The sequence below is a fragment of the Musca autumnalis genome, unplaced genomic scaffold, assembly GCF_047663935.1.
Source record: "Musca autumnalis isolate F117 unplaced genomic scaffold, ASM4766393v1 scaffold_5, whole genome shotgun sequence".
Taxonomy (NCBI): domain Eukaryota; kingdom Metazoa; phylum Arthropoda; class Insecta; order Diptera; family Muscidae; genus Musca; species Musca autumnalis.
The window spans coordinates 93122221-93134561 of record NW_027412088.1 but is presented as its reverse complement, the minus strand read 5'-3'; positions in this window follow the sequence as shown (position 1 = coordinate 93134561).

The window sequence follows — 12341 nt, the reverse complement described above, 5'->3', positions numbered from 1 at the left end:
CTGATAACGATCGGATCAAAATGGGTAAATAGGTTAAAATGGGTTAATTGATTAAAACGCAAATTTAAATAAGCACTATATTCAGCATTAAATTCAAATTCAAATTCAATTGCTATCGTGTTCAGTGGTGGAAACAAGAATTTCAGAAAACGATCGATTATGAAACGAGTAGGGTGTTATCATATTATTTTGCTTCAACTGCGCTACCAAGTATTTTTATTTACATCGCAAAACGTGTTATTTGCTTAAAAAATATATCTTAGTCCCGATTTAGAGTTACCTAATTTTTTTCGCGGCTATTGTCAGTTTATAGAAGAGGGAGTCGAGGAAAATATAAACACTTTGCCTCTCAGTACCTTCTCTCTTCGTCAAACTGACAATTTTCGAAAGTACAATTGTCTTATGTGCATCTGCTTCAAAGATCGTCCTAAATAGTTCAAAACAAAGAAATATTTGCCATTGAACAAGGTGATAGCAATAATAGTATTATAGGTTTGAACCAAAGCCATAAAGTTCTGTACCTAACAAACTGCGAGACGAAGTTCGCCGGGTCCCCTAGTATATATATATATAAAAGAAATGATGTTAGTTACTACGCTTATAACTCAAGAACCGCTGAACTGATTTTGACAATTCTTACCAATTCGGAATGGTCTCATAGCAGGAAAGGATAAAACCAAAAAAAAAAAAAACGAAAATCTGCGAAAAAAAAACTGCGAAAATATTTTTTGAAGAAAGTAAATGTTTCCACTCATTTCTATAGAGCTTCACGTTTGGAGTATACCGTGACACTTTTATGGATAGTTTTTGGCGAAAACTGTATATGCATCAACTGTGAGGCTCCATTGTGCGACTCTGTTTTGTAAACTTTTGAAAGATGTATAGAAAATTTTTCGACTTTCATTTATGTTCAAGTGTCTTTTTAGGAAATTAACCGCAAAAAAAATGGTTAAAAGGATAGACTTTAGTTTAGAGTTCATAAAAATTAGTAGTGGTTTCGGTCAGTTTCCGATTGAAAAGATGATGATGATATGACCGAAAGCTGTTTCCACAGTTTTGAGGAAAAAGTACAAAATTCACAAAATTAGTGGGTTATTTGAAAAATCAACAGCTTGGAGGTAATTTCATTGGAATTGAGGTTGTGGCATATATGCATACTTTAAAACCGCAAGTAAAAACATCTTCGAAAGATCAACTTCCGATTTAAGTCGTATATAATTTGAGTAGTACCAGATATACATTGATACTATCTAAGTCCTGTCATGATGCTAAAAATGATATCCCCACTGAAAAGGAGTATGAATTCAAGCAGTTTAGTTCCCGCAGAGCTGGAAGGCAATTACAAATGGCCAAATACATACATACATATGTATGTATATCGAAAAAGTATGATATTCAAAATTGGAAAGAAAAAATGCAAGAAATTGGAGGTACTGGAGTTTTTTTGGTCGAATTATGTGTCAAATATTCTGTATAGGGCGATATAAGGAAGTAAGCACCTTTACGATAATTAGTTTGTTATATTAATTTGACTATGACACAAAACACGTAATGTAAAATATACTAGAAATTAAATACAGTGTGGCCAAGTAATCGCATGAGAACAGCAACGTGTTAGTGTGACCGGACTTCAAGCATCCGAAACACACAAAGAACGGCAACTGATAGAATAGCTTTGCTAACAAGGAGAAATGTACCAAGTACTGGATTGTGCAGTCTCAGTGAAAATACAATTACCGCAGTTGTCCGTGTTACCAGAGTCATTGGCGTCTAAATCCGAACGTGCAAAGCAAGTAGAATTCGGGAGATCACTTCAAACAAAGAAGTTAGAAAGAAAAACGACGAAGGTGGTTACTTGATAACGATCAGATCCCTCTGCTTAAAATAGGTTTGTTGATAAAATTCAAATTTAAATGAGCCCCACCCCAAAAAATTAAATATTTTCACGTTCATTACTTTTTGCTACTTACATGATATGTGTTTTTACATATGTGTTGTCATTTTTACATATGTGTTGTCACATATACACAAAGTGACGGCACATACGTAAGAAACATATAGTGTAAAGTAGCCATTAGTAATGAAGCACTACAATTCTCTATCACTTTTATCACATCAATAAATTATCAAATTATCAGAAGTCATAAAATGACTTAAATTAATGGCATTGCAAATTATGATTGACGCAAATTTAACTTAAACAACATCAATTTAGTTCTTCATCTTCTTTCGATTATATAAAATTTTTGATTCAAAAACTTTAAATGGCACAATATTCGACATTAATCCCTACGATTGTATTCCTTCCTTCGTATTCAATTGCTTGAGTGAAATATCACGTTCAGTGGTGAAAACGAGGATTTCAGAAAACCATCGATTATGAAACGAAAAGGAGCGTTATGATATTACATTGCTTCAACTTTGTTGCATAACATTTTTATTTGCATCACAAAATGTGTTATTTGCTTAAAAACATGTTTGTCCCTATTGCCTAGTCGAGGAAAATAGAAACACTTTTCCTTTCAGCACCCTCGCTCCTCGACAAACTGACATTTGTATAATATATCGTCACCATAAATGCCCGAAGACGTATTTTAGTTTTCTGTATCAGATTTCATCAAAAAGCTAATTTCGCTTAAAAAATCGTCCTAAACAGTTCAAAACAAAGAAATATTTGCAATTGAAAAAAATACGCAAATTTCAGTACCTAACAGACTGCAAGACGAAGTTCGCCGGTTCCCCTAGTTTGTTATAAAAGCCAGATAGACGAAAACTTTAGTATCTCCCTAAAAGAAACGCTTACGAGTGAAAAAGTTAATGAGAAGGGTAGTGGTGTAGGGTATCACATCGTCGGCCGCGTCCCGACTATAGCCTTTGCTTACTTGCTGGCTGACACTTATTTGTTTTATTTTTTATACCCTCCACCATAGTATGGAGGGTATATTAAGTTTGTTTTTCTGTTTGTAATACATCGAACTAATCATGTGCGACCCTATAAAGCATCACAAAATATTTTTGATCAGGATAAAATTCTAAGACGATCTAGCTATGTCCGTCTGTCCGTCTGTTGTAATCAATCTAGCGTCCGGAACAATTGAGATAGAACGGTAAAATTTTGCACTCTAGTGTCTTTTTTCGTAAACATAAACATTGCAATTGAACTATACAACACATTTCGGGAACATTTTGGTCCCACATATTCTCGGCGAAGATCTGCTGGAGACCCCCTGGTCAACTCATAGAAGGTACATATATTTGTCTTCTGTAAGAAGTTATTTTTGTCTTCTCTGAAATACCTAATTGGACTTCTATGAAAGACGTTATGGCATTTTAAGAGAAATCTCACTAATCCCTGATATATATACGCGTAGTTATCTAAGCGTTCAATGATATCTCCCGTGTAAGCAAAATTTTATAATTCCAACTCATAGGTAACGTTACCGAGTGTTACTTGTACCAAGGATTTTGCCTAGTTGATCGTTGCCAATATGTTAAAAGTTGTAAATCACCTATACATGTATGTGGCAATAATTGTACGAAATCATATCTGGAAATCACTAATGTTACACCAATTACATGCCTCGGTAAATGATACATAGAAGCTATCAAACGCTCATGTCAGATAAATAGAGTGTTGCAACCTAGGCATTTACTTACGCGTTGAAAATACGTACATGAAAAATAAGTTTATCAGACGACTGTTGATTTCGATTACATTATCCTATTTTTCGTGTTTGAAAACATTTAGTGCATAAACTGTATATACATAGGACCCATGCATTGTAATTACTAATCCGCAAGAAGAACGTATCTTCATATAAATCTTGATATTTATTTCATGTTTATTGACTTTTATCATTCTATTCAGTTTGTGTGTGTTTTCAAGGACTGGAATCATTCCAGTGGAATGTATGGCGTCATTAAAGCTATGTCATAGTTTTTTGTTTGTTGTTTCAATATACATTAATAGGAATGATAGTCTGACTTTGCCAAAAAATTTTGTTCTGCTGACCTTAGCAGAACCATATAAAGCAATATATATGTTTTAATACACAAACATCTGTATGTTCATTAGGGTTATGACTTTTTGGCAGTTTTTTTCCTCAAATATGATTTCCTGTAGTGAGAATGAATGAACTTTTGCCCATTAATGCCTAAAATAACATTCATTCCACTTTATTTAAAAAAAAAAGGTACCGCACGAAAGAATTTTTTTTGGAAAAATACTATGAAATGAAAAAAATTGCTCTCAAAATAATATTTCCTGTTGCACGTGAAATGAACCTTTGCCTATTAATAACTAAAATAACTTTTATTCCATTTAAATGTTTAAAAGGTCCCGCACAAACCACTTTTAATTTTTATGATATATGAAATAAAGCTATATATAATATAAAATAATATATATGTAATAATACGATGGTAAAATTAGTGAGAAACAAATGGTTATGTCATTTTGGTTATGTTTTGTGCCCCTATAACTTGTATTCAGCTAAATATTTGCTTAAAGTGACTTCAATTTTTTTCAAAAGTTCTGAAAATTAAAAATTTTAAAAGCTTTTTGTGCGGAATCTTTTTATCGAATCACTTTATAATTAATATTTTATCAAAATATCATACAGGGATACAAGGTTGTAAAAAAGTCATAACTCTAATGTTCATACGAAGAAATAAAATCATGATAAATATTTGGACTCCTGCTGGAAATGATCATACGAATTGTGAATGTGAATAAAGATAGCACACTACACAATCTTACTTACCTATGCAGATGAATTTTGGACAACAGGCAGGGCTGCTAGATAATTTTTATGAAAAATCGTCAAAATTACGATAAATAAAATAAAATATCGTCAAATCTATTTTATAAAATATTCAAAAAATCGTCAACAATTAAAATACGAAATTTAGCTATATATAAATATATTTTTTATTAAAAGAAACATAAAATGGATATTCAAGTTATTAAACAAGTTTTTATATCAAATCAGTAAATTTAAGCTATTATATATAAATAAGAATGTGAATAAGCATATCGTCATTGATTAAATTATTTATTTTTTAAATAAATTTTTAAGTTCATCATTTTTTTTATGTTTTAAATAATATTTGATATAAAATATACCCTCCATTGAATCGTTACGTAGAAAATTTTGGTATTTCATTTTATTAAGATTTACCTGGCTGAGAACACGTTCAACAATGTTATCCCAATTCTTTAAAATTTTTTTTCATATGAGAAAAAATGTGAACCATCACCAAATGTCAAACCAAATACTCCAAAAATCAGTTTCAATATTTTTAAATATTTCCGTAATACCCAAAAATCTTGATTCACGAAATTTGGAATCCATTTTTTGTGTTTCCTTCATGTTTACGAAACTGAAAATCCTTTAAAGATGTCGACTAACTAAACTAAAATTGCTTTTAAAATCAAATTTATTTAAATTTTAAAAATTGCAGTTAATTGTTTTGTTCCAGAACTTGCAAGTAAGTGTCCACTATTATTGAAATTTTGACAATTTTTTCCTTCATAAATTTTCCAAGAAATTCTAAAATAATAGATTTTTGCTACTGAAGCGTACTTTATATACACATAAATATATTTAATTACTAGCGGACACGGTCCGCTTTGCTGGCCCTTGAGACAGTTTTATGTTACACTTTCTTAAGTCAATTATAGTTTTATTGGATCGCTAATTAGTCGGGATCTGCAAATGACTATATATAAAAAATAAGAAAATTTAACATACCGCCAAAGAAATAATGACTTGGGGCATGCATTTATTTCATCACTTCCATAGCATAACTGGAAGTGTTTATCTAAAATCTAAACGTGAATTGCTTCTAAAATTCTTTAAAAATTTATCTAATGCTTCTAGGGAATTTGTATGTGCCATCGTACATTCGTTATTTCCACCGTCACTGTATCATCTGAAATGACATGGAAATCGGGTTGGAAGTCTTGGAGATATAACATATTTAAAAAAGTGGTCGTAGGGCCACAAATAAGTGCCTCTGATGGAGACACAACCATCATTGTTTATCGAAATAATTTTCAAACCCCGCTCTGCCGAAATTCAATAAAATATATATTTTCACTAGGTGACCTCCCTGTACATCATTTAAAAATTACATGAAAATCGGCATATTTAAACAAGTAGGAAAAGCGCTAAGTTCGGTCGGGCCGAACTTTTTATACCCTCCACCACAAATTTCAGCCATTTCGTTGGATTAATGTGGCCACAACCTTCAAAATACCGAAAATCGGAAGGCACCTTTATATGGGGCTATATGATGGCGTGGACCTATACCTGCAAATTTCTGGGGGAAAGTTCTACGAAGGCTAAATACCAAATTTCAGCCATCTCGGTGTGAAAATGAGGCCAAAACCTTCAATATACCGAAAATCGGGAGATATCGTCCTATGTGGGCTATATCGAAGCGTGGACCTATATAAACATTTTATGTTAGAAATATTTCTTAGCCTCTGAAAACACAAAATACAAAGTTACAACCGATTCTGTTGTCAAATGGGACTAATACATTCAAAATATATTCAAATGACGCGTACTTTATATGGGGCGTTATATGGGGGCTATACCAAAATGTGGACCTATATAAACCAACTTTGGTAGAAATGTTTTTTGGCCTCTGGAGACACAAAATACAAAGTTACAACCAATTCGGTGGTAAAATGGGACAAATATCTGAAAAATTCCATAAGAAAAATCCCATGTAGAATTGCACGCTGATCAAGAATATATATAGTTTGTGGGGTCTACAATGATTATTTCGAGTAGTTACAAACGGAATGACAAACTTAATATACCCAAATCCTATGGTGGAGGGTATAAAAAGGCATACTCGTGCCTTTAGGTCCCAAATAAGGACCTAGGATGGGAGACACAACCGCCATTGCAAATTCATTTTCAAATTGATACGTTCGCAAATTTACAAAAATAGCGTTTTAAAGAATATTGCCTAGGGAAAGTACCACGCCCCTACGAAATTCAACAAAATATATAACATATTTTCACCGGGGTCATCCTATATTCTCTGAAACTTTCAGGAAAATCGGCTCAGTAGTTTCAGAGATATTATATATTTATAAAAGGCATGGTCTGGTCTTTAAACCCTAAATAAGTACCTAGGGTCGGAGATTCAACCACCGTTGCCTCGCAAATTTGTTTTCTAACCGATACGATCGCAAGATTTAAAGAATAGGGTTTTTAAAAAGTATTGCCTAGGGAAAGTACCACGCCCCCTACGAAATTCAACAAAATATATCTCCTATTTTCACCTCGGGTCATCCCCTACATTCTCTAAAATTTTTAGGAAAATTTTTTAGGAAAAGGTTCAGTAGTTTCAGTCGAGCCTGGGGGAGGTACCCCGTCCCCTCCGAAATTCAACCAAATATTTAACCTATTTTCACCACTTTACACTCTACATTCTCTGAAATTTTCAAGAAAATCGGTTTAGCAGTTTTAAATATATAACATATTTATAAAAGTGGGCGTGGTCGGGTCTTTAGTCCCCAAATACGTACTTAGGGTTGGAGATTCAACCACCGTTGCCCCGTAAATTAATTTTCTAATCGATTTTGCTAAAATAACGTTTTTAAAAAATAGGGCATAGGGGCGGTTCCCCGCCCCTACCAAAATTCAACAATTAACTTTTTAGGAAAATCGGTTCAGTAATTTTGAATATATAACGTATTTAAAAAATGGTCCTGCTAAAATTGCGTTTTTAAAAAAGTAGGGCATAGGGGTTCGGTCCAGCCATTCTCAACTGATGCCATTACCAACGAACAACATTTGATTTTTATTGATATACTCGTAGATATAGCATTTTTAGCGAAATAGGGTATATGGGAAGTACACCACCCCTTCCGAAATTCAACAAAATATGTAGCCTATTTTCACCGTGGGCAATCGCTCTTCAGTAGTTTTTGTAGAAAAGATAAAAATTGAAAATTGAAAAAAGTGGCCGTGATATTTTTTTTTTTTTTGCATAAAAACCTAAGTTGGTTTATGACGAACATTTCAGAAAAAGTATTACCCTCTGTCAACACCAAGGAGTGTGTTAACCCTCAAACTCAAAAAAAAAACGGTCCAGCCGTTTTCAACTGATGCCAACGAACGACATTTGATTTTTATTTATATAGATTGTCTATGAATTAAGTTTTAAATTAACTATAGAATATTTGAACAGTTTTTGGAAAATTATATTTTACAAAATTAATTATGACTATATAGCAAAATAAACAAAAATCATCGTTTTTTTTTGGCAAAAATCTTCAAATCGCCATTTATTAATTTTTGACCAAAAAATCGTCAAAATGACTATAAATCGTCAAATCTGGCAAAGAAATGCAAAGACAAACGTTCTAACAAGTTTTAAAAATGTCACTGTTGCTATGATGTTCGACCTATTGTTAAGGGTTTCATATAGCCTGGCAATCGTAGTATGTTATGTCTTTATTAAAACTTTTATTAATCGTATTTATTGGCCGATTGCTATATTACATTGCAAAATGCACAAAATTTAAACTTTTTCAAGTAAAATATACAAAAATGTAAAAATTAGCATTCTTGATATAGCCTCCATAGAACGGTTGTGGCTCATTGTCACACCGAAATGACTGAAAGTTTGTATATAGCCTTCGTTGGAGTTAGGTAACATTCCTCCCGAAATTTCTCGGTACAGGTCGAGGTTTTGATACAGCTCCCATATAGAACAGAGTACTCCCGATTTTCGGTATTTTGAAAGTTTTAGCCATATTAATCAAGTGAAATGACTTAAATTCGGTATTTAATTCTGATGGGAGTGAAAACGTTATAGCAACTAAAAAAATCCCTTGGGGGCTATACCCATTCAAGGGTACTGCCAGATTTAAAATTTTTTGAAGATTTTAGCCACATTTTTCTACCGAATTGGTTGTTAATTGGAATTTTACGTTCCCAGAAGATAGAAAACTTACTCGCAAAAAACTATCCATTTATGAGTATATCCAGGTTTTAGTCTACATAGCCACTATGAACCGGCATTGCCCAGTTCTATGTATTTTGAGTTTTTTCTTTTGTAAAATTTTCGAACCGAGGTTGCTGTAATTTGGCATCTTTTAAACGATTTTGATTCCTTTTTTCTCATGATTTTCATCAGTTAAGATATTCTACTCCTCTAAGGAACAATCCTTAACGTGGAGGAAGAGCTTAATATTTTCTTAAACGAAAGGAAACTAAGTGTTCCTATTTACTTTAATACCTTTTGTGATGGAGGTTATAAAAGTTTGACCCTGCAGATTTTAACGCCGATTTCACTTGTTTAAACATTTTTTGTATATTTTATATACAACATTTAAAAATGTTGTCCACCTCCCTTTCAAGCATTGCAAAACATTTATAAACTTTTCCATATGTAGATAGATGTTAAATACATCAAGCACAAGCCGTTCATTTGACTGGGATCAACGGTTGAAGTTGAAAACTGGATCTTGGAAAGATCAGATGGACAAACAGCGAAAAGTTTGGGTGTTTGGAAGTCCAAGTCAATTTTTTTAAACGTCCGATGTTTTAGTATTTTCGTCTCATTTGGCTCCTTTTGCCCAAAATATTAAGAAAAAAACATCTCTTTATGCATTAAAAGCTTTAAAACAAATTCTCCCTCTCTGTTTTATTTATTAATGGCCATGAACTCAAAACACATTTTTATTAGATCATACACGCATTGGTTTATATTGTGTTAGTGTGTGTGTGCATGCTTAGTGGCCCCCCATTTATGACTTCATAGTAGCCAAAATGACGACGCTTAAATATGTACATATGTATATACAAAAACAAAATGTTTTAAGTACAGAGAATATAAAAACAACAACAACATTCTATAAGATTGGCAAGCAGACGCAACTTGTTGACAATATGTACCTATGCCAAAAACAACAAAAGATGTCTGTATAAGCACCAGCAGAAGTAGTAGCGATTTCGAATTTCAAAATATGTGCGTATATATGTAGGTATGTATGTATATACAATGTATATTATATGTACATATATTTATATGTATGTTTTTATATGTATGTTTGTTGTAAATATCATGAATGGAGAAAGGGGTATAAAAGCGAAAACAATAAGTAGCAAGTAAGAACGGGCCGGGCCGAATATTTTATACCTACCCTCCATCACGAGATGTTTAACAATTAGTTTCTTTCGTTTATAAAATATCAAATTCAAGCAATTTCACTAAATCAATGTGGCTAACCTTCAAAAAACCGAAATTCGGGACGTACCGTTCTATCGGGGCTATATCGAACCGTCGATCTATACCGACAAATTTCTAGTGGAAAGTAGGACTAAATACCACATTTCTGATATTTCCGTAAGACAATGTGGTTGGGTGCCACCGTGGTGCAATGGTATACACACCCGCCTTGCACACTTAAGGTAGTGGGTTCGATTCCCCGGCCAGGTAACATCAAAACACTTTTCAACGGTGGCAAAATACCCCTCAGTAATGTTGGCGACATTTCCTGAGTATTTCAGCCATGTAAAAACTTCTCTTCAAAAGTGGTGTCTTAGACACGCCGTTCGGATTCGGCGATAAACTGTAGGTCCCATATCATTGAGCTAATATGAATCGGTGTGCATTCATTGATATGAGAGAAGTCTCCCGTGTCCCTCATGGGATGTTTGTGGGACAATTAATTAATTATTAATGTGGTTAAAACCTAAAAAATACCGAGAATCAAGAGATACGCTTCTACGGGAATATAGAGAGACATCGACCTATACGGATAATTCACTACTGGAATATTTTATAACCCCATGGAAGACTAAATAACAATTTTAAGTCATTTAGGTGGGATATTGACGTCAAAACCTTCAGAGTTACGAAAATCGGGGGTTACGAATATGGGGCTATATCGAAACGTGGAGCTATACCGTCGAATTTCAGTCAGACAAGTTTATAACTGCAACGTAGACTAATTTTAAATTTCACCCACCGAGGGTTGTTGTGGCCACAATTTCAAAATACCGAAATTCAAGAGGTACCGCTCAATGTACGGACAAATTTCTGGGGGAAACTTTTACACCACAAACGAAGACTAAATGCCAAATTTCAGCTAATTCGGTGGAATATTGAGGTCACACCCTTCAAAATACCGAAATAGAGATGGACCGTTCTATGGGGGCTATATGAAGGCGTGGGCCTATACCGACAAATATAGAGAGGAAATTTGAATGCCCCCAACGAAGACTAAATACCAAATTTCAACCATTTCGGTGGAATATTGAATATTGAAAATACCGGAAATCGGGAGGTACCTTTCTATGGTGGCTATATGAAGGCGTGACTTATACCGGCAAAATTCTGGTGGAAAGTTTTATACTCCCAACGAAGACTAAGTACCAAATTTCAGGCATTTCGGAGTGATATAAAGCTAAAACCTTCAAAATAACGAAAATCGGATAAAAAAACTTCTTTACCAAATAACAAAGCTCTATCTTAAAAATTGGGAGCTGTATCTTGATTTTAACATACGGACAGATGGACATGGTTATATCGACTTAGAACTTTACCCTGATTAAGAATATATTTTGTATAGGGTCACTTATGAATATTTCGATGTGTTACAAACGGAATCGCAAATTTAATTATACCCTCCATATTATGGTGGAGGGTATAAAAAATAGTTTCCTTTAGCTTACTAAAGTACAAAGCACTTCCAACACGCTACCTGAAAATATAGCTTTGTTTTAAACAAGGTTTAATACCAACGAGGCATCGATGTTTTCTACCTTTTTAGAATCCAGGCATTCCATTTGGAATGAGGTACCTTCATATAAGCGGTATCGTAGTACCTTCCAATCTGAGAATTCGCAATACCTCTTCGATGGGGATTATATTAAAACGTGTATCTATACCCACAATTCTCTGTAGGCCTGTTTTATACCCACATAGAATATTAAATACCAAATTTTAGCCTTTTCGGTAAGGTTATGCGGCTCGGTCGGTATCGTTCTATGGGGTCTATATCAAAACGTGAACCTATACTGACAAAATTTGAGGGAAAGTTTTGTAGCTTTAAAGAATGCTGTATACCAAATATCAGATATTTCGGTAAGTGGATAAAACCTTGAAAATAATGAAAATCTGGTGTACCGACTTCAAGGGGAAAGTTTTTTAGCCTCAAAGAAGACCAAATACCAAATTTCAGCCATTTCGGGAAGATAAATCCACATTACCTTCAAAACACTGAAAATCTGGAGGTTCAGTTCTGTGGGGCTATTAACATAAGCGTGGACAAATTTCTGGGAGAAAAGTTTTGTAGCCTCAAAGAA